The sequence below is a fragment of the Dama dama genome, chromosome 16 (genome assembly GCF_033118175.1).
Source record: "Dama dama isolate Ldn47 chromosome 16, ASM3311817v1, whole genome shotgun sequence".
Lineage (NCBI taxonomy): Eukaryota > Metazoa > Chordata > Mammalia > Artiodactyla > Cervidae > Dama > Dama dama.
In genome coordinates this window covers 32,087,924-32,112,556 of record NC_083696.1, presented here as the reverse complement: position 1 = coordinate 32,112,556, position 24,633 = coordinate 32,087,924, and the positions used below count along the sequence as shown (strand labels likewise).

The following is a 24,633-nucleotide window of genomic DNA, read 5'->3' as shown; positions in this document are numbered from 1 at the left end:
TCAGTTACAGCAACAGAAGCACAAGAAACAAAAGAAAAAGAAAGATAAATTGAACTTCAAATTTTAAAATTTCTGTGCCTCGAAGGACATTGTCAAGAAAGTGAAAAGATAACATAAATAATGGGAGAAAATATCTGCAAATTATACATCTGATAAGGGTTTAATATCCAGAATATATACAGAACACCTACAACTCAACAACCAAAAAAGTCCTCTGAGCGACTGAACGGAACTGAAAGGACCTGAATGAACATTTTCCCAAAGAAGATATTTGTTGTTGTTGTCCAGTCACTCAGTCAAGTCCAACTCTTTGCAAACCCCTGGACTGCAGCACACCAGGCCTCCCTGTCCTTCATCATTTCCCAGAGTTTACTCAAACTCATGTCCACTGAGTAGGTGATGCCACCCAACCATCTCATCCTCTGTCATCCCCTTCTCCTCCTGCCTTCAATCTTTCCCAGCATCAGGGTCTTTTTCAATAAGTCAGTTCTTTGCATCAGGTGGCCAAAGTATTGGAGTTTCAGCTCCAGCATCAGTCCTTCCAATGAATATTCAGGACTGATTTCCTTTAGGATTAACTAATTTGATTTCCTTGCAGTCCAAGGGCCTCTCAAGAGTCTTCTCCCACACCACAGTTCGAAAGCATCAATTCTTCGGTGCTCAGCCTTCTTTATGGTCCAACTCTCACATCCACACATGACTACTGGAAAAACTACAGCTTTGACTATATGGACCTTTGTCATTTGTCAGCAAAGTGATGTCTCTGCTTTTTAGGTCTGTCTGAGAAGCAAACCTGTCTGTCTAGGTTTGTCATAGCTTTTCTTATAAGCATCTTTTAACTTCACAGCTGCAGTCACCGTCTGCATTGATTTTGGAGCCCAAAAAAATAAAATCTGTCACTGCTTTTATTTTTTTCCCCATCTATCTGCCATGAAGTGATAGGACCGGATGCCATGATCTCAGATTTTTGAATGCTGAGTTTTAAGCCAGCTTTTTCATTTTCCTCTTTCACCTTCATCAAGAAGCTCTTTAGTTCCTCTTTGCTTTCTGCCATTAGTTATTAGGGAAATGCAAATCAAAATCACCGTATTACTTCACACTAGGATGGCTATAATAAAGAAAAAACAGTAAATAAGTATTCTCAAGAATGTGGACAAGTTGAAACCCTCCTAAATCACTCATGGGAATGCAGCAACCACTATGAAAAACACTTTGATAAAATAATAAAAAAAGAAAAGAAAAGAAAAACACTTTGGCAGGTCCTCAAAAAGCTAAATATAGAATTATCATATGACCCAGAAATTCTACTCCTAGGTATATACCCACAAGAATTGAAACAGAGAATCAGATAATCACATATCAATGTATATGGCAGCATTGTTCACAACACCCAAAGGTAGAAACCTAAGTGTCTACCAAAAGATAAATGGACAAATAAAACATGATATATACACACAATGGAATGGTATTTAGCCATTAAAAGGCATAAAAAGGTTTAACACATGCTGCAATATGAATGAACCTCAAAAAAACATTATGCTAAGTGAAACAAGTCAGAAACAATATTGCATGCTTCCATTTATATAAACTATCTGTACATGCAAATTCATAGATATATAAAGTAGATTACATTACCAGGAGCTGGGGGCAAAAGTGAACGGAGAGTTACTGCTTAATAGTTAGAGTGTCTGTAACAGAGTGATGACAAATTTTGGAAATAGTAGTGACTATTGTATAATATCATGAAAGTAATTAATGCTACTCAATTTTAAGCTTAAAAATAGTTAAAATGGCAAATTTTATGTTAAACCACAATATTTGACCACATAAAAAGATTTTTTAAATGAGCTTACAATATTTTTTATACTGCCCAAGCCTAGTTTAAAAAAATTAAATCCTATTTCAGCTAAAGCCAGCAATTTAACAGAAATTATTATCTTCACCATATGAGTTTTTAAAAATCACAGAAAGGAAATAGATTAGCTTCAGAATGGTAAGCCAAGCTTAACTACCTGTTTATTTTTCAAGTAAGATTGGTTAAAGTCTTTTTTATTTGCTTTAAATAAGGAAAAATAAAACTCTTATACAAGCCATATACCACAAGCCAGACTTTAGTAATATATTATAGAGTAAAAATGTGTAAATCTCCTAGGCCTACTTTGAATAAACTAAAAAGAAAAAAACACAGTGGGAAATTTAGAAAAAGAAAGTCTCTTTTCCTATCTGCATTACTAATTCATGTAAGAGTTTGTATCATTTGAGGGGATGGAGATTTATACAAAAGAATAGACTAGACAGCCAAAATAAATAGATGCATTAAAAAATATCATTCTCTATCAATAAAGCATTAACAATCATTCCTAGAGTACTGTATCATAAGGCCTAAAATTTGAAGGGCTGCTCTGACAGCTTCGAGCCTCACAGGGCCCCAAATGCCTAAGGAAAGTTCTCCCAGTCTTGCCATAGCCAATGGGAAAGGCTCCTCACCCAGCTAGGTCCACTATCAGTATAAACCAGCTGCATGCCTCTCAGTCCTCAATCTAAAACTAGTTTCAGTTCCTTGCTAGCCCTCAGAATTATTCAAACAAACTAATCACACCCTCCCCTGGGGGTGGAGAGGGTGGCTCACTCTCCTCCCAAGTGCCATTCCCCTAGGTTGTGAGTACATATGACTAAAAACCTGCTGTCCGTCTCCCCCGATCAGGCAGCAGCTGTCTGGCACAGTTTAGGACAGGTGATCCCTCCTTCACCAACAAAGTGAAGGCAGGTGAAGAGGAGACAGTCAGACAATTACTGCATCTAAACTTTCTGTTTACACTAATGTCACAGCTATAAGCTGAGACCCGAAAATGAGCTCATGGATCCTCCAGGGTATAAAAATTGGGAAAGGCTAGTCCAGTCTCTTGTAGGCAGCACTGGTCCAGGCCAGAATAGGTCCAGTGTGGTTTTAGAGCTGGTTAAGCATTAGAAGACGATTCCTGACTACCATGGCCTCCTGACCACAACATTTTTCCAGTTTTAAGACAGCAATAAAGATCTAGAGGCAATTGCACAATTAGACCAGAGGCCTCTTACTCAAAAAGACAATACTTCCCTGAGTTTCTCAGTTGTGTGCAGAACTCAGGTTTTGGAGGTTTGCTCCTTGAGTCTCTTTCTTTAAATGTCTAAACAATTCTGCAAAGCACTTAATACCTGTGCCAGTTATTGAGTTATTGCCCCTTCTCTCCAAAATCACCCTTTTTGCCTGTACTGTGAAAACAGATGAATGACTTAAAATACTCATTTCTTTGCCAGCTGGCAAGATATTAAGCTTTGTTAGGAGAGCACTGGAAAGACTGCAGGGGGAAAGGATTCTGTTCCTGGTTCCAGCATGCCCACTTGGCTGCAGTAGGCTTAGCTTCTCCAAGACCCACTCCGACAAGTACAGCTTCTCCAGCACCAGTCTCCTGCAGCAAGTGCGGCTTCTCCAACAGGAGGTTATGCAGTTTTGCAGCAGAGTGCCTCTGACAAGTCATCTCCCCAGGAACAGCTTTCCCTGGCACCCAAGAGGGCACATGCCCAGCAAATCCTTCTAGTGCCACACCTTAGCTACTTGAACAACATCTAGACTTCAGTGAGCCCTATGATTGGTAACTGCTCTTTATATCAGTTAGTCCTGTATTGTCAGTTATCTTGACTTCTTACTGGTAAACCCCTCACTGCTCCTATCCCTGTTAAACTCAATACTTCTTTTTTTAACTTTTTATTGGAATATAGTTGATTTTCAATGTTAGTTTCCGCTGTACAAGAAAGTGAATCAGTTATACATATATCCACTCTTTTTTCAGATTCTTTTCCCATATAGGTCATTACAGAGTATCAAGTAGAGTTCTCTGCGCTATACAGTAGGTCCTTATTAGTTATCCATTTTATATATGTATATACATACTAAGTTGCTTCACTCATGTCCAACTCTTTGCTACCCTAACGGACACTTATAGCCCACCAGGCTCCTCTGTCCATGGGATGCTCCAGGCAAGAATACTGGAGTGGGTTGTCACGTCCTCCTCCAAGGGATCATCTCAACCCAGGGATCAAACTCGCATCTCTTGCATCTCCTTTATTGGCAGGTGGGTTCTTTACCACTAGCATCACCTGGGAAGCCCATTTTACATATATTCTTACATATAATAGTGCATATATGTCCATCTCAATCTCCCAATTGATCCCTCCTCCTCTTTCTCCCCGGGGGAACCATAAGCTTGTCTTCTACATCTGTGACTCTACTTCTGTTTTATAAGTAAGTTCACTTGTACCCTTTTTTAGATTCCACATATAAGCAGTATCATGCAATATTTGTCTTTGTCTGATTTACTTAGCATGATAATCTCTGGGCTCATCCGTGTAGCTGCAAGTGGCATTTCATTCTTTGTTACAGCTGAGTAATACTCCATTTGTATATATGTACCACATCTTCTTTATCCAAGTCTCTGTTGATGGACATTTAGGTTGCTTCCATGTCCTGGCTATTGTAAACAGCACAGAACACTGGGACATATATATCATTTCAGAAGATGATTTTCTATGGATAGACGCCCAGGAGCGGATCATATGATAGTTCTATTTTTAGTTTTTTAGGGAACCTCCATACTGTTCTCCATAGTGGTTGTACCAACGTAGGAAGGTTCCCTTTTCTCCACACCCACTCCAGCATTTATTGTCCACAGACTTTTTGATGATGGCCATTCTGACTAGTGTGAGGTAATAGCTCAATGTAGTTTTGATTTGCAATTCTCTGATAATTAGTGATGTTGAGCATCTTTTCATGTGCTTTTTGGCCATCTGTTATGTCTTCTTCAGAGAAATGTCTACTCAGATCTTCTGCCCACTTTTTGATTTGAGTTGCTTGTCTTTTGGACATAGAGATGCATGAGCTATTTGCATATTTCGGAGATTAATCCCTTGTCAGTCACTTCATTTGCAAATATTTTCTCCCATTCTATGTGTTGTCTTTTCACTTTGTTTATGGTTTCCTTTGCTGTGCAGATGCTCTTATGTTTAATTGGGTCCTGTTTATTTTTGTTTTTATTTCTCATTATTTTAGGAAGGATCACCTCTTCCAAAAGATACAAAATACCTACTATCTGACTGTGATTAGATCAAAAAAGATATTTCTTCAATGAGTGTTTTGCCTGTTTTCCTCTGTCCTGCCTATGTTTTCCTGTAGGAGTTTTACAATGTCTGGCCTTACATTTAGGTCTTTGATCCGTTTCAAGTTTATTTTTGTGTATGGTGTTAGAGCTGTTCAGTTCTCCCAGCACCACTTCTCAAACTTTTGGCTAAGATCAAGTGGTCTATAATTCTTTACTCTTTCCCTATTGAGTTACTACATGCTTTTTATCTCTTGACTGGACCCAGACTGATACATACCAATAATTTTTTAAGCTGTTTAGTATGCCATGGTAAATAAATCATGTCTGCTTAAGTCATATCAAGTGGATTCTGTTCTCTGCAACTGAGTCTTCACTGTTTTCTCTTTTGATAAAGAATTTTTTGCTAGGGGATAGGGGATCATACAATACTCATGACATCATTATTTTAATCCAGGAAGTGATACTAATTATACATAGACAGGGTTAAGAATGGTTACTGAAGATTATATTTCTAAGTCTGCCATTATATACTTCAATTGTAATATTAGAGTACTACCTTTCCTGTAAGGCCTAACTACTATTTAAAAAAACTTAAGTCTACAGTGAGATACCACTTCACACCTACTAGAATCCATCTATGGGATTCTCCAGGCTAGAATACTGGAGTAGGTTGCCATTTCCTTCTCCAGGGAATCTTCCCGACCCAGGGATTGAACCCAGGTCTCCCACATTGCAGGCAGGCGCTTTAACCTCTGAGCCACCAGGGTTATCCTGCTAAGAATGGCTACTGAAGATTATATTTCTAAGTCTCCCTATTATATACTTCAATTGTAATATTAGAGTAATATCTTTCCTGTAAGGCCTAACTACTATTTAAAAAACTTAAGTCTACAGTGAGATACCACTTCACACCTAATAGAATGTCAATAATAAAGAACACAGATAATGACAAGTGTTAACAAGGATGTGGAGAAACTAGAACCCTCATACACTGCAGATAAGAATGTAAAATGGTAACAGCTGCTTTGAAAACAATCTAGCAGTTCCTCAAAAAGCTAAACATTAAGTGGCCATAATGACTCACTTATTCCATCTTTTGGTACATACCCAAAAAAATGAAACTACATCCATACAAACACCTGTACACAAATGTTCATGGCAGCATTATTCATTTAAAAGAAAAAAATGGAAACAACCCAATGCCCATCAACTGATGGATAAATAAAATGTGGTATACCCCCAGAATGTAACATTATTCAGTGACAAAAATAAACAAAGTACTTATATGTGCTACCTGGATGAATCTTGAAAATATTTATGTTTAGTGGAAGAAGCCAGTCAAGAAAGATCACAAAATTATATAATTCAATTTATATGAAATATTTAGGATAGGCAAATCTATAGAGATAGAAAGTAGATTAGTGGTTACCGAGGACTATGAGAAATGGAAAGAGGTGTGTAAGAAATGGCTAAAAGGGTGTCGGAGCTTTTCTGGGGGGGTGATGAAAATATTCTAAAATTGACGGTGGTAATGGTTGCACAACTCTGTGAATGTTTTAAAATCCACTGAATTGCATACTTTGGTGAAATTGTATGGTAAGTGAGCTATATCTCAAAAAAAAACTGTTACATTAATAAAATAACTAAATTAATAATTAATAAAATTTAATAAAAATTCATTATAATAAAAATAATTAATAAAAACTTAATCCTGCAGGTACTTTCATAATTCAACCATTCCTAAATTAGGGTTAGGGACTTACACTCTCTACCTCAGTGCCTGCTTCCCATGATGGAATACAATATCCTTTACACTAAAGCAAAACTATAGACCCACCTGGCTCTAAGAGAGATGTGTTCTGAGTATACCCAAAAGAAGTCTGGGGGAGAGGTGGGAAGCTTCACAATGCTGTCACATAAAAATCCACAGTATATACCTCCCTAAATTGGGGAAAGTGTCTGTACAAGTTGACTTTTATATATTTAAAAGTGGCTTACACTAGAATTAAATGTGGGAATCTGGCCTCAGCAGAAAATCATACAAGAAAGATTAAACTTGCTCAAGATAGCCCACATAGAAAGAAAAGCAAACAAGTTTGCATCTGATAGCTCAATAAATGCATACAAACGTTTGGATCTTCCGAATTTTTGAGATTTTCCAGATCTTTTGCTATCAGCTAGAACTAGTTCCAGAGCCTAAAGAATCTAAAACCTGAAGCCCTCAGTTCCTACTGGCTTAAGCCTGGAATCAAGCCAAGTCTGCCAACCAAGTGCACATCAGCCAAGTCAATAAGCATGTGCACACACACACCAGAAGTTCACACACATAAGCTGTCATTTTCATTCCACAAACATGCCACAAAAGAAATTCTAACACACAGCAAAGGTAAAGTTGTACGTTCTAATTATATAAATACCTCAATACACATGGTTTTAAATTTATTTCAAGTCAAACTGCTAGAAAAAGAAAAATGCCAAGAACCATATACTGTTCACACTTCAAAGCCCCATCTAAATCTTTTAAAAACAATCTGAGGAAATACGATCCCTTTGACTTCCCTTGCTTAAACAACTTGGTCCAGTTCCCATTCAACCAGAACAACTTCATTATTTTACTCTCCTGATTACTAAAGGATCTCCCCACAAGATATCATTAGACAAAAAGTTTCCACTATTTAAAACATTTGAGAAAAAAAAAAAAAAAACACTTGAGAAACACTGCTCTAATTAACAATAATAACCTTTCCCTTAAATACCAGAGAGTTGTTCTTGTTGAAAAGGTTGTGGGCAACAGGAAAAGACTACAGTTAAAGAAGATCTGGGTAGCTGGTTCTACCATGGGGAATGGGAAAACAAGTATGCTGCAAATGCATTATCTTTTTTCAGCACTAATTGTTTCATCATCTGAAAGGAAGAAATCACTTTTCAAGAATATAAGTGAGCTACTGCTGTTGTCCCACACCAGCTATGTCAATGTGATGGAAAACTGCAAATCATGATTATTTAATATCACCAAAAATATGATCATACCCTTATTAAAGGAAAAAGAAACTTTAAAGGAAGAAGGTAAATACTATCTGCTGTTTAAAGGAAAGAAGAGTAATATGCCCAGCATTAGGAAGATAGAGATTATTACCATTTAAATTAAGAGAGAAACATATACACTGGACATGGCCCATGTATGTTCAGTTCAGTCACTCAGTCATGTCTTGACTCTCTGCAACCTCAGGGACTACAGCATACCAAGCTTCCTTGTCCATCACCAACTCCCCGAGCTTGCTCAAACTCATGTCCATCTGTGTATGTTAACTCTAAACAACAATATTATGGTATACATTTTCATTTGGTTACCTTAAACATATGACATTTGATGATTAGCTTGTTAACGCTTTAACCTGTGGATAACAGTAAACCTATAAAAAGGTTACACCTTTTACCTTTCTTCATTATATATCCTCTTTAAAAACACAAGATTTTGGAAGTTTCACACACTACTCCACAAAAGATGCTCTGACATTTATAAAGGTCTAATTTGTTCTGCTATATGATGTTTTAACTATAACACAAATAATAGGGTGTTATTGTTGGAGGAACAGAATCCTACTATACTTCAATTTAGTTAGTTTACTTAATATTTAAAATAACTCTTCCCTCAATACTGATTCCAACTGATTCGTTTTAGACTTAATAAGTGCCAAAATTCCTAAGTCCATATAGGTGATGAATGAAATTAAAATTCTTACCTTGAAACACACATCTTCCTTGCCTCTAACCTATGACTCTAAACCATTAAAATGGTATAAGTGTTGTTTCTTTCTTCCTGTTTGTTTGCTTAAGGAAAGTACCACAGCCCTAAGTCCTCTCCTATTAACATCAAAATAGGAATCAAAACACACAGGACGTGAGGGGCTCAGAAAGCTATAAGGCTTCAGAAACAAATGGTAAAATGACAGAAGTTCCTCCTTATGAATAATTACTTTAAATGTAAATGAATTAAACTCTCTACTCAAAAGGCAGCAATTAGTAAAAATGGGTTCTAAAACCACGACCCAGGAAGTTCCCTGCAGGTCCTGTTGTTAAGACTCTGCACTCCCACTGCAGGTGGCACAGGTACAATCCCTGGCCAGGGAACTAAGATCCCACATGACATGTGGCACAGCCAAAAAAACTAAGAAATAAATGAATAAAAATTAAAATAAAAACATGATCCACCTATATGTCCCCTACAAGAGACTTACTTTAGCTACAAAGGAAAAAACAGGTTGAAAGTAAAAGGATGGAAAAAGATATGCCATGCAAATAGTAACTAAAAGGATGGCTCTACTAATACAAAACAAAATGGACTTTAAAACAAAAAAGGTTACAAGAGACAAAGAAGAACACTATATATTAAGAAAAGGAACAAAAGAGCAAGAAGATGTAGCAATTATAAACATTCCTGTACCTAATAACAGACCACCAAAACAGATGAAGCAAAAACTCACAGAATTATCTGTAATAGTTGGCAGTTTCAATACCCTACTCTCAATAATGGACAGAACAGCCAGACAGAAGATAAGAAAACAGAGGACTTGAAAAACACAATAAACCAACTAGACATAACAGACATATACAGAACATTCTACCTAACAACAGATAAATTCTTCTTAAGTGCAAATGAGACATTCTCCAAAATACACCATATGCCGGGCCACAAAGTAAGTCTCAATAGATTTTAAAAGACAGATAATTGTACAAAGTATTTTTTCCAACTACACCAGAATGAGTTTAGAAATCAGGAAGAGAAGAAAAACTAGAAAATTCCCAAATTTGTGGAAATTAAACCATACACTCCTTGTTTTAGTATTTACCCACTGTGTCAGGTCTTCATTGCAGCAGGTGTAGTATGCAAGCTCAGAGGTTCTGACACAGGCATGTGAGACCTTAGTTCCCCCACCAGGGACAGAACCCGCGTTCCCTGCACTGGAAGGCGATTTCCCAACCACCTGACCACTAGGAAAGTCCCAAGAATACGCTTAAACAACCAAAGGGTCAGAATAGAAATCACAAGAGAAATTAGAAATATTTAAGAAACAAATGAAAACAAAAAACACAACATATGAAAATCTATTAGACACAGTGAAAGTAGTGCTAAGGGGGAAATTTATAAAATTATAAAAAATAAGAAAGACTTCAGATCAACAACTTAAGCTTATAATTTAAGGAATTAGAAAAAGCAGAAATCCAAAACCAGCAGAAAAAAAGAAAACAATCAAGATGAGGGCACAGATAAATGAAATAGTGAATAGAAGAAAATCAAGAAAAACAAAAGTTGATTCTTCAAAAGATTAATGAAATTCACAAAATTTTAGCAAGATTAATTAAGAAAAAAAGAGCAAGTTACTAATCACAAAGTGGAAACATTACTGATCCTACAGAAATAAAAAGGATTTAATGAGAGTAATATGAACAATTGTACACCAATAAAGTGGATAACCTAGGTAAAATCAACAAATTTCTAGAAACCAACTGAGTCACAAAGAAAGAGAAAATTTGAATAGGCACATAAATATTAAGGAGATTGAATTAGTAATCAAAAACCTCCCAAAAAAGAAAAGCCCCAGACATGATGGCTTCACTAGTGAATTGTACCAAACATTTAAAGAACATCAACGCTTCTCAAATCCTTCCCAAAAAGCTGCCGTGGAGGGTATACTTTCTAACTCACTCTGAGGCTAGTATCACCCTGATAACACGGCCACAAAAAGACATTACAACAAAACTACAGACCAATATTCCTTTTGAACACTGATTCAAAAATCCCCAACAAAACACCAGCAAACTGAATTAAGCAGCAAAAACGCAAATCAAAGTCATAATGACATATCATCTCACACCCACCAGGATGGCTACTATGCAAAAAAGCAAAAATTCCACTCACATAAAATAAGAAGTGTTGAGAAGGATGTAAACAAATTTGAACCTCTGTACAATGTCGGTATTGGTGTGAATGTAAAATGATGCAGCTGCTGTGGAAACAGCATGGTCAGTCCTCAAAAAAAATTAAAATTTAAAATTACCATATGAGCCAACAATTCCACTTCTGAGTATGTACCTAAAAGAACGAAAAGCAGAGTCTCAAAGAAATATTTGCACACCCAAATACAGAGCAGCAGCATTTTTCACAATAAACAAAAGGTAGAAGCAACCCAAGGATCCACTGATGAACAAATAAACAAAATATGGTATATACATACAGTAGAATGTTAGCACTAAAAAGAAAGGAAATTCTGACAGATACCACAGTGTAGCTGAATTTTGAAGACATAAAGCTAAAAGAAATACGCCAATCACAAAAGAGCAAATACAGTATGATTCCACTCATATAAGGTACACAGAGTAGTCAAATTCATAGAGAGAAAAAGCAGAATGCTGGCTGCCAGGGGAAGGTGGAATGGGAGGATATGGGCAGTTATAACTTAATGGATCCAGTTAAGTGTTGCATGATGAAAATTTCTAGAAATGGGTGGCGGTAATGGATGTACAACAATGTGAATGTACTCAGTGCCATGGAACTGTATGCCTAAAATGGTAAAAATGCTGAACTTTATATGTATTTTACCATAGTTTTTAAAAATAAATTTTTAAATCAAAATATGGACCAAACATATGGATGAGTCAGTAATGTTAAAAATTGGAAAAAATAAATTTCAAATGGAAACACAAAATTAAAACTAATGGGATGAAGTTAACAGATGAAAGAGACATTTTCAAGGCAAAGAAAAAAAATCCCAGAACTCTAGAGTTGTAGCAAGCTTCAAAGATCTTGTGGCATTCAAATTTTTTCACTCTGTAAATTAGGAGAGAAGCTCTTCAGGGAGGTTAGCTATCTTACATTCACCATTGGTTAGTTCTGCCTACATGCAACAAGAAGCTGTTAATTAATAAATCCCAAGAGTTTTTGGCAAAATAGTATTCTTTTTAATTCATTAAACTCTATTATATGTAGGCAGTGTTCTCATTATTATTATTATTATTCAAACATAAATTTTTCATTGACATTATTATTATTATTCCCAATGTAATCTATACCCTTATAATCACAACTGTAAATAATTCTCCCCATAGGGAAGATGAGAGGCAAAGACACAAGTGCCTCTCATCTCCTTAGGACTGTTTATCCTCAGCATGAATTAAATGAGAAATGAAAGGAGATTAAGAAGGGAGCTAAGTGGTCTTTTTTTTTCTAGCTTATGAACTAGATGTCACGTGAGCTTTCCATACTGTGCCCTCACTATATTTGTCTAATATGTAAAATAAAAAAAAAAAAAAATAGATTTGAATATTTATGTGGAAATGTAGTACCAAATCTTTGTTTTTAGACAATCTAATTTCAGAACACTAATAATATAGCCCCCTTGTATCAGCGCTTGACTAAAATGCTAAGAAACCTCTCAACTTTCTGTGAATAACCTTTACTGTGCTTAATTTTTTTTTTTTTTTTAAAAAGGCCTTTGTTGTTGTTGTTTAGCAGCTAAGTCATGTCCAACTTTTGCAACCCCATGGATTGTAGCCCGCCAGGCTCCTCTGGCCATGGGATTTCCCAGGCAAGAAAACTGGAGTGAATTGCCATTTCCTTCTCCAGGGGATCTTCCTGACCCAAGGATCAAACCAATATCTCCTGAATTGACAGGAGACTGGCTTCACCACTGAGCCACTAGGAAAGCCTAAAAAGGCCTTCACAGGGATCCAAAAAGTCTAAAACAAAAACAGATTAGAAACAGTCACTACCACTTCCCTTCCCAATCAGTCTGGTAGGAATCTTCTATGATTTATACCAGAAGTCCTCAAAGTGTGGTCTGTGGAACTCTGGGCTCTCAACACCCTTTCAGGGGGCCCATAAGGTCAAAACTATCTTTATCATAATACTAAAACATTATTATCCTTTTTAATTATATGAGCATTTACACTAATAGTGCAAAAGCAATGATGTGTAAAATTTCTGGCATTTTGGGACAAATTATGAGGGTTATTATTAAAGCTATTAGTGATTTATGTTTTCACCATCAAGCACCAGCACTTATTTTTTTTTTAAAAAAACGGCTTTTTCCACTTCAGAATGTCCCTGAAATAGTAAATATTAACTGTATTCAACCTTGGCCCTTGCACATACACTCTTTTAATGTTCTGTGTGAAAAATGGTAAGCATGCACGAGGTATTTCTTGCTATATACTGAATCGTAACACTTGATGGCTTTCTCAAGGAAAAGTGCTTGTGTAACTAAATTGAGAGCTTCAGTTAGTTCAGTTCAGTCGTGTCTGACTCTTTGCGACCCCATGAACTGCAGCATGCCAGGCTTCCCTGTCCATCACCAACTCCCAGAGTTTACACAAACTCATGTTCATTGAGTCGGTGATGCCATCCAACCATCTCATCCTCTGTCGTCCCCTTCTCCTCCTGCCTTCAATCTTTCCCAGCATCAGGGTCTTTTCAAAGGAGTCAGTTCTTCACATCAGGTGGCCAAAGTGTTGGAGTTTCAGCTTCAACATCAGTCCTTCCAATGAACACCCAGGACTGATCTCCTTTAGGATGGACTGGGTGGATCTCCTTGTAGTCCAAGGGACTCTCAAGGGTGTTCTCCAACACCACAGTTCAAAAGCATCAATTCTTAGGCTCTCAGCTTTCTTTATAGTCCAACTTTCACATCCATACGTGACTACTGGAAAAACCATAGTTTTGACTAGTCGGACCTTTGTTGGCTAAGTAATGTCTCTGCTTTTTAATATGCTGTCTAGGTTGATCATAACTTTTCTTCCAAGGAAGAAGCGTCTTTTAATTTCATGGCTGCAGTCACCAACTGCAGTGATTCTGAAGCCCCCCAAAATAAAGTCAGCCACTGTTTCCACTATTTCCCCACCTATTTGCCATGAAGTGATGGGACCAGATGCCATGATCTTAGTTTTCTGAATGTTGAGCTTTAAGACAACTTTTTCACTCTCCTCTTTCACTTGCATCAAGAGGCTCTTTAGTTCTTCTTCGCTTTCTGCCATAAGGGTGATGTCATCTGCATATCTGAGGTTATTGAGAACTTAAGCTAGCATTTTTCATTAAACACCATCTCTACTTAAAAGAATATCTTAGGTGTTTTGGCAGAGGTTTTCTCAGAAATGAAGGAAGTCTTCTTGTCACTTTAGGCAACAACTGGCAATCTTATTTTTGCCAATGATAAAATTTGAATTTTCAAGCAAAAATCAGATTTCTGGAAAACTCATATCCATCATCATGTCACAACAGGGACAGCTTCCCAATAACTTGTTTCTGACGGAATGGGTGATATCAACAAATGTGATATTTTAATAGCTTACAATGAAAAGTAACTTACTGAACCAATATTGACAAATGACCAAGGCATGATGTTATACAGTCAGGCATAGGCTTATGATCCACTCTATGTTCAAACCAATGGATTTTAACATAATGTTATTCAAAAGTCCACTGATATGATTTCAGATTTCAGACTGCAACTGTCAGAGAGAAGGTAAACTTTCCTTTACTTTTCTAGGTTCTTCTGGCTAGCCTAAAAATTAAACTGGCACAAGACAGATTAACAAGAGAAAATCAAATTTAATTTCATATGTACGGGAATTCCATACATAAGATGGGCCAGACACCCTACATACATGAGAGATTCAAAGATAGAAAGGTAAAATGCAGTGTAAATGTCAGCCTGAGCTACAGGAAGGGACAGGGGCCTGGGGCTTCCAAGAACAGGAGGATCATTCACAGGACAGTAAGTAGCAGAGCAGATGTTTCACAATGGGGCCACTAGGAAAAAATTCATCTCTGGTAATAACTTTTTTTTCTGAGAAAACTCCCCAATTTAAACTCTTCTAGGTGGTTAAAAAGGGGCAGTTTTCTAGAACCCACAGGGTCTCAACTGCTCAAAATAATCAATCATGCAAAAGTGGCAAGTTTCGAGAAGGTTCATTTCAAACTTCTACATAATTTACTAAACACTGTTATATGCTGAGTCTTTATGTAGTTAACAACCAAATATAGGGCTTTCCAAGTGGCTCAATGGTAAAAAAAAATCCACTGGCCAATGCAGGAGACACAGGAGTCGCTGGTTCCGCAGGTTCAGTCCCTGGGTCAGGAAGATCCCCTGCAGGAAGAAATGGCAACCCAGTCTTGCCTAGGCAATCCCATGGACTGAGGAGCCTGGAGGGCTACAGTCTTTGGGGTTGCAAAGAGCCGGACACAACTGAGTGAGTGCGCGCACACGCATGCACACACACACACACACACACACACCAATAAAATAGATCCATAATTCCTTGGAGGTTATCAAAATATCCCTCCCTTTTTCAACCATTAACAGTGTGAGGCTGGATTTCTCTCTGTATATATACTTCAACCCAAACAACCTACTGCAATACACTGAATGTAGAAGCATATATGAGAATCCTGCTATTTCTATTAAACCAGACATTAGAGATTTACAAAAATCTAAAATGCCAGTCTTCTCACTCCTTTGTTCTTAAAAAACAGTCATCTTTTACTAAAAGAAAAAAAAAGTTTATATTAACATGTAATGGGTTTATACTGTTCATTTAAAGTGAATTAATAATAAGTTATATCTCTGCTTTAATTTATAATATAATATAGACAGATATAACCCACAAAAGCTCTCTATGTGCTCAATAATTTTTTAAGAATATAAAAGAGTCCTGAAACAAAACATTTGAAAACATCTGATTTAAAGAACAGAGTATTAATATCAGATCCCTGCAAAACAAAAAGAACAAGAAGTACTTTTTCTTTTATTTTTTTAGTTTTCCTAGAAGAGATTACATGAAAACTGAAAAGGGACACAATGGCAAATCAAAATTAACCTCATTCCATGTAACATCAATAAGAATATTAAAAAAAAAGAAGAATGCTTAGATCAAAGTGATTTTGTATATCCTGGAAACATAATGCAATATCTTGATCAGACAGACACATAAATATATCCATTTGATAAATAATATTTTTGATAGCTGCATATGACAGCCAAAGAAACACGCAGTCACAAACTCAAAAACAGATGATTAAAATAGCACCGTGAGGGAGACAATCCAAGGTCCTGTCAGAAGGGACAAACGGATACTTCAGTCACTCTCCAGCAGCATCTCAGGACACCCAGCTCAGGGTCTAGCTGTTCTATTTTAAACTAAATTACACGCTTCCAAGACAGGACAGTAAGCTCTCAGCCCCAAAAGAGCAAATGGGTCTTAGTGGGATTAACCTGGAATAACAGGACTCGATCAGCCCAAAGCCCCTTTTCGGCTACTACATCCCCTGTGCTGAGGAAACACAGAAGCAATAATAATATTTACTGAGCATTTTCTATGTGCCAGGCACTGTGGGCTAAGCACTTAACATTCAAGATCATCTTAAGAGTATACACCATAATTATCCCCATTTTTGGAGTTGAGAAAACTTAAGCACAAAGAAGATAAATAACTTGCCCAAAGCAAAGCCAGGATTTAAATCCAGCCTGTCTGACTCTGAGGCCCAGCCCCTTAGCCACTACACTACAGTACACACAGGCAAGTAACCAACAATAATACATAAAGTTTAAAGTCAATGTCCACTGCAGACCATTTCTGTTGTTCATACTGCCTAAGAGAAGCTTCCAATTGCAGAGAGCCCTCTGACAGGTTCATCCATTACTCTGCGGGTGCTGTTCAACATCCACGTACCAGAGGACCTCAGGCAAGAAAAGTAGATTTTGGAAGGTAAAACTGTGGAGGACATTTTTCTTTAGTTCAAAATACAGAATATAAGTTAGATAATTTCACAAGTCTTGGTCCTCTTTGCCTTCTGCAACTGAAGATAAAACCATTATTATGTAAGAATCTAACTAGACTATTCCAAAGAGAATAATGCCTCAATTCAAATCAATTGATAGAGCTTTATAAAAACTGCTTTTACAAAAGTTCAAATTACACTATACATCTAAATGTTTTGCGATGTGGCTAATTACAAGGGTAGCTCTATGTCTACGCCTTTCATTTCAGTGTTCAGAGTGAGAAGGCAGTTCCAAATATGTGTTGAAGCAACTCAAGGCAGAGTTTTTAGGTCATTAAAAATGAACCTAGAACTTCACTGTAGAAATTAAATCAAGCAAAGTGGAAAGGGAAGCAGAATAAGTCATGTTACAAATCAGCCTTAAGAATAAGGAATAAGAAGTGGATAAGCACTGCTAACTATCTCACAGTAATTACAGAAAAAAATACTTAAGAGATATTTCAGAGTTTTTGTTTAGTTTTAACACTTGGCACGCGTTTTAAAATATGTACCATACAAAGTGCCTTAAATAAACTACTATTTTTTTGGCCTACTGAACTGAAAACATTCCACAATACAATTACAAAAATAACTTTCTGGTTTTCTCAGGGATAAAAAAAAAAAAAAAGACAACATATAAAACGAATTCAGAGGATAACAAAGAAAGAGATAACTCGATTCACACAAAGATTCCAAGAAAGACATAAATGGTAAGTGAAAATGAGTGACCCAGCAGACAGTTAAAAGTCCTTTCTACCCACAAACTGTACGAACTACATCAGACACTGCTACAAACGTACATCATAAATACTATTACAATTTTGAATACCTGAAAGTAAGAAGAAAAAAAAAACAAACCCACGCAGAATTAACAGTGCCACAGAAAATTTCTGAGTCTTCAAACATATTAAGTCATCAGCAGTGCTAGACCTGCAGGCACTTGAGGAAGCTATCTTAAAAAAGAAACAAGCTTTATGTTATCAAGATTCACAACGATGTGTAAAACTCTATTCTAAGATGGATAAATGCCCAGGAAAGGAAACCGACCGACTCAAACCTGCACTGGTACATTAAGAGACTTAAAGGCGCCGGAGGGTAACCACCGTGGAGCCCAGCAAGCCTTTGCTTGGGGTTGCAGGTGCCCCCGCACCCTCGCACGAAGAACCCGCAACTCAGGAAGGAAGGCTGGAGGGAAACTCTGCACTGTCATCGAGGGCAAGCTCCTTCATGTCCAAATCAAACCCACAAGGCGACAAGTTGTATGCACAGAACACACTTCGGGTCAAGTCGACCATAGAGAGGAAGCCAGCTCGGCCGTCGCCGTCTTCACACCACCACCCACCTTGAAGCCGGGTGCACTTAGGGGGTCAGAGCTGGGTGGGTGCGGAGGCAGGGCGCGCGCCCGGCCCCTGCCCACCGCCCCTCCGCACCGCTCAGCTCCGCGCTGCACCGCGGTCACCGCCGAGAGAAAGGAAGAGCAGGGCAGGGGGCTGCCTGTGCTCGGAGACCTCACCGGGGACCCTCCGCGAGGGCTGGAGAGGGGACGACCGACTGACCATGGGTGGGGGCGGGGTGGGGCGTTTTCCAGAAATCGGCCAAAGCCCCCACCCATCAGGGATTTCCTTCCAGACCCGGTCCACCCCAGAAAGACACGGGTTACACAACCTGTCAGGTAAGGGGCCCAGAGGTAGCAGGGCGCAGACCGAGGAGGGCCGGGGGTCGCTCCTTGCTAGATTCTCCCGCCCCCAAGGCACCGCGGCCGGGGAGAGCGAAGTGGTGGTGGCTGGCTGGCGGATTAGCCGCCGCCGAGGGGCTGCCGGCCAGGACGCGCGGGCGGCGGCGGCGGCGGCGGGGCGCTCACCGGCTCAGGATTGGGCGCTGGCAGGAACTAGGCAGAGCCGCAGCACCCGGCTCGGCGTCGGCAGCGCGGGCGTCTGCTCTCCCGGCGCACCGCGGATACCTCGCCGCCCGCCGCCGGGTGTTTTCATACAAACCCGGGTGGCAGGCGAGGAGGAGGAGAAGGAGGTGGAAGTGGCGGCGGCGGCGGCGGCGGCGGAACCTGCCCGCATCCCAGGCAACGTCAGCGCGGCGCCCCGCCCACCGCACTCCTCGGCCCGCCGGCTCGCGCGCGCCGGGCGGGAGGGAGGGCGGGGCGCGCGTGCGCGCGGGCCGGGTGAGCGCGCTCCGCGGAGAGGGCGGGGTGAGCGCGGGCGGGAGCCGCGGCGGGGGGCGCGTTGGGGAGCGCGCGTGAGGACGGTGGGAGTGCGCGCAGGGGCAGGACGAAGGGAGCGCGCGCAGGGGCAGGACGAAGGGAGCGCGCGCAGGGGCAGGACGAAGGGAGCGCGCGCAGCGGCAGGACGAAGGGAGCGCGCAGGGCGAGGGCGGGGAGCGCGCCGCGTTGTTTCGGGGCGGGGGAGACCGAGGCGGGATCTTGGAGCGGGCGTTGTTCACGCCGGCTGTTGTGCCCTGCAGCTGCTGCCCTCCCAATCAAATGGGTCTCAGCGCGGCTGTCCATGTCCCGAAAGTCACCTTCCTGTACGCTCCCAATGAGAGCCTCCGCTTTTTCCCAAAACTAAGCTGGAGCCCACCCCCACCCTCTTCGGAGGGTTTTGCGGCGCCGGGTCAGCGGTTCTTAACTCTCGGACCCATGTGAGGTCGCATTGGACCCTGAGGACCGCGGTAAAATTTAGCCTTTTCCTGACCTCAGAGCTCACGTTAAGATGGTAAAGACAAGCAGCTATCACAACTGAGCTCCCAGAAACAATGAAATTTCACCTTGTGGCAATGCCTCCATAAATCGGGTATCTAGCGCTGCAACGAGCAAAATAGCGTGCTGATTTATTTTTTGCTTTTTTTGTAACGTGCGTACATAAGTCTCAAAAGTGGTAATGCTAAATTAGCCGCTGAAGGCAGAGATGGAATGTTTTATCTGAGCCAAAGTAATGTGTCAGACAGATTAAAATACTAATATACTCCCTTCTGTTTTGACTGCATGTAAATGCACTGTAATATATTCCTAATAAATACTGACATTTACTTTTTTTCAAGAGCATGGATCATCTTTGCTGCTGTTTATAGTAGCTGGTAAGGTTGTTACAACCAGATAGGGAAATAAATTGAGAGCTCTAAGGTTTTGTTTTGTTTTGTTTTCTTATCATCCTGTTTAAAAGAAAGTAAGCAGGTGTGAAGGCCATTCAGAAGGTAATCCGAGGTACATCCTGCAGTTTGCCCTTGGCAAGTGTCTTACTCGGATAAACAAGAGACTAATATTTTAACTAAATCCTGTGAGTTTCCTTGACTGTGAGCACCAAAGGTAGGTTACAGTACTTTAAATAATTTTAAAACAATTACCACCCGAAACCACCCAGCCTGAAAAGCGTTATCTGAAAACACCTAATTATCTAAATATTTAACACTTCACAAAAATTAAATATATGTGGTATACATAAAACTTATAAAGAACATCTTCCTCAATGAATTAACCTGCAATGTAAAAAGGTATGGGCTTCTCCGTTGGCACTAGTGGTAAAGAACCCACCTGCCAATGCAGGAGACATAAGAGACATGGGTTTGATCAATGAATGGGGAAGATCCCCTGTAGGAGGGGATGGCAACCCACTCCAGTATTCTCGCCTGAAGCATGCCATGGACAGAGAAGCCTGGCAGGCTACAATCCATGGGGGTCACAAAGAGTCAGACATGCCTAAAGTGGCTTAGCATGCCCACTTAGCATGCACATACCTAAAAAGGTATAGATATAAATGTGAAAGTGTGTTTTGTGGAATTAGCATTCAACTTTAACAAAATGTCATTCATATTGTTTAATGGCCAGGAGAGAGACCCAGTATATTAACCCACACAAGTAAGTAAAAAGCAGAACCAATCCCTGTTGGTCCCCCAGCTTTCTCAACACGACCTATTATGATATAAAAAAAGGTCTGTAATTGTGATGTAGACCAGAGACTGACCATAGATCATATTCAATGATACTATTCAGATCAGTCTAGCTCATGCCTTGTTGTTTAGTTGCTAAGTCATGTGCAGCTCTTTTGAGACCCATGGATGGTATCCCACCAGACACCTCTGTTCATGGGATTTTCCAGGCAAGAACACTGGAGTGGGTTACCATTTCCTTCTCCAGAGGATTTTCCCGACTCAGGGATCCAACCCGTGTCTTCTGCAGTCGCAGGTGGGTTCTCTACCACAAAGCCACCAGGGAAGCCCAGTCTATGTGTTGTAGGTATTCAATAAATGTTTGATTATTTTAACTTTGGACTAGACTGGGAAAGAAAGGTGAGCATGGAGCCCAACTATCTCAGATAAACATACAAAGTGCAATAAACTTTATAATGAAACTGTATAGCCTTAAGGTTTAGAAAATAGTATTTCTCTCAAAAGTATAGTCATTTCCATCTGAAACCATAAATGCTAGATGCACAAGCTCAGTTATGAAGTTTCTGAAACATATCCAGTCTTCTGGAGCTGCAACCTCAATCTCAGGGGTCCCCAACACACAGGTCTCAAACAGGTACCAGTCTGAGGCCTGTTAGGAACCAGGCCACACAGCAGGAGGTGAGTGTCAAGCAAGTGAGGGAAACTCTATCTGCTGGCCCCTGTTGCTCCCCATCCCTGGCATTACCACCTGAACCTCTTCCCTTCCCACCCACCCTCCCCCCATCTGTGGGAAAATTGTCTTCCACGAGACCAATCCCTGGTGCCAAAAAGACTGGAGACTGCTCCTCTATAGGATTGTTATAACTGTTCAATATCATTCAACAGTCATCAATTTATTGAGCACCTCCTATGTGCCAGACGCAGTCCTCCTGAAATAGTCTGTGGAGTTAAACAAATAATAACACTCAACAAAATACCCAAAAGCTATTCTGTATCAAATCAAAAGGTTTCCCTACACATGGACATCACCAGAAGGTCAATCAATCAAATCAAATAGTCAAAATCAGGTTGACTATATTCTTTGCAGCCAAAGATGGAGAAGCTGTATACAGTCAGCAAAAACAAGACCAGGAGCTGACTGTGGCTCAGATCGTAAACTCCTTATTGCCAAATTCAGACTTAAACTGAAGAAAATAAGGAAAACCACTAGACCATTCAGGTATGACCTAAATCAAATCCCTTACAATTATACAGTGGAAGTGAGAAACAAATTGAAGGAATTAGATATGATAGACAGAGTGCCTGAAGAATTATGGACGGAGGTTTGTGACATTGTACAGGAGGCAAGGATCAAGACCATCCCCAAGAAAAAGAAATGCAAAAAGGCAAAATGGTTGTCTGAGGAGGCCTTACAAACAGCTGTGAAAAGAAGAGAAGCAAAAAGCAAAGGAGAAAAGAAAAGATACCCATTTGAATGCAGAGTTCCAAAGAATAGCAAGGAGAGATTAGAAAGCCTTCCTCAGTGATCAATGTAAAGAAATAGAGGAAAAAACTAGAATGGGAAAGATTAGGGCTCTCTTCAAGAAAATTAGAAATATCAAGGGAACATTTCATACAAAGATGGGAGCAATTAAGGGCAAAAATGATATGGACCTAACAGAAGCAGAAGATACTAAGAAGAGGTGGCAAGAATACATGGAAAAACTATACAAAAAAGATCTTCACAATGCAGATAATCACAATGGTATGATCACTCACCTAGAGCCACACATCCTGGAATGCAAAGTCAAGTGGGCCACAGGAAGCATCACTATTAACAAAGCTAGTGGAGGTGATGGAATTTCAGCTGAGCTGTTTCAAATCCTAAAAGATGATGCTGTGAAAGTGCTGCACTCAGTATGCCAGCAAATTTGGAAAACTCAGCAGTGGCCACAGGACTGGAAAAGGTCAGTTTTCATTCCAACCCCAAAGAAAGGCAATGCCAAAGAATGCTCAAACTACTGCACAGTTGCACTCATCTCACATGCTAATAAAGTAATGCTCAAAATTCTCCAAGCGAGGCTTCAGCAATACGTGAACCGTGAACTTCCAGATATTCAAGCTGGATTTAGAAAAGGCAGAGGAACCAGAGATCAAATTGCCAACATTCGCTGGATCATAGAAAAAGCAAGAGAGTTCCAGAAAAACATCTACTTCTACTTTATTGACTATGCCAAAGCCTTTGACTTTGTGGATCACAACAAACTGTGGAAAATTCTGAAAGAGATGGGAATACCAGACCACCTGACCTGCCTCTTGAGAAATCTGTATGCAGATCAGAAAGCAACAGTTAGAACTGGACATGGACCAACAGACTGGTTCCAAATAGGGAAAGGAGTATGCAAGGCTGTATATTGTCACCCTACTTATTTAACTTATATCCAGAGGACATCATGAGAAACGCTGGGCTGGATGGAGGACAAGCTGGAATCAAGATTGCTGGGAGAAATATCAATAACCTCAGATATACAGGTGACACCACCCTTATGGCAGAAAGCGAAGAAGAACTAAAGAACCTCTTGATAAAAATAAAAGAAGAGAGTGGAAAAGTTGGCTTAAAGCTCAACACTCAGAAAACAAACATCATGGCATCTTGTCCCATCACTTCATGGCAAATAGATGGGGAAACAGTAGAAATTACAATGACAGACTATTTTTTGGGGCTCCAAAATCACTGCAGATGGTGACTGGCAGCCATGAAATTAAAAGATGCTTCCTCCTTGGAAGAAAAGTTATGACCAACCTAGATAGCATATTAAAAAGCAGAGATACTGCTTAGCCAACAAAGGTGTATCTAGTCAAGGCTATGGTTTTTCCAGTGGTCATGTATGGATGTGAGAGTTGGACTATAAAGAAAGCTAAGCACCAAACAACTGATGCTTTTGTTTTCAATTAACAATAATCACCCCTCAGATAAACCTCATTGGCTATGATACTGCCACTGCACAAAGCTTACAACTGATGCTTTTGAACTGTGGTGTTGGAGAAGACTCTTGAGAGTCCCTTGGACTGCAAGGAGATCCAAGCAGTCCATCCTAAAGGAGATCAGTCCTGAATAGTCATTGGAAGGACTGATGCTGAAGCTGAAACGCCAATACTTTGGCTACCTGATGCGAAGAACTGACTCATTGGAAAAGACCCTGCCGCTGGGAAAGATTGAAGGTGGGAGGAGAAGGGGACGACAGAAGATGAGATGGTTGAACATCATCACCAACTTGATGGACATGAGTTTGAGCAGGCTCCGGGAGTTGGTGATGGACAGGAAAGCCTGGCATGCTGCAGTCATGAGGTCACAAAGAGTCAGACACAACTGAGCGACTGAACCGAACTGAACTGATATTACGCTTTTAGATTATACTGTATGTACTACCTACTAAAATAACTACTTGATTTTTTTTAATTTGAACTTTTTATATTACCTTTTATTTAGAATTTTATATAGAGAAAAGGCTTTTATGTAGTGATCAACCTGTATCCATACATTAACAGATACAGAAACTATGATGAGAACCAGTCAAATGTCATTACACTGCAAGCTCAAAGTTTAAAAACTCCTCTTAAAAAAGTCATGTGTATGTGGGTGAACATATGTGTTTGTATAAATTATTAGAATATACACCAGAAGTAATAGTGAGTGTCTTTGGGTGGTAGATAAAGTGATTCTCATTTTCTTCTTTTTGCTTTCCTAAAAAAAAATTTCTTCTTTTTGCTTTTCCTAAAATAATTTAAAGGACATAAGGTCACTTTTGTAATCAG

General features: G+C 39.6%; 1 protein-coding gene and 1 pseudogene across 2 annotated transcripts in view; both read right to left on the bottom strand.

Moving 5' to 3' along the window:
- The window catches only part of AGTPBP1 (ATP/GTP binding carboxypeptidase 1), a 180,513-nt gene extending 161,508 nt beyond the window's left edge, over window positions 1-19,005 (bottom strand). Inside the window, exon 1 of one of the 2 annotated variants that reach the window (XM_061163732.1) lies at window positions 18,806-19,005. The gene's annotated coding sequence lies outside the window, so the exon portion shown is untranslated. Of the gene's footprint in view, window positions 1-18,609; window positions 18,631-18,805 lie in introns of those variants that run through there. The other variant, XM_061163733.1, reaches the window with a different exon arrangement.
- Window positions 19,006-23,751: 4,746 nt separating this feature from the next.
- On the bottom strand, window positions 23,752-23,830 carry LOC133071500 (U4 spliceosomal RNA; annotated as a pseudogene).
- Window positions 23,831-24,633: the final 803 nt, after the last annotated feature.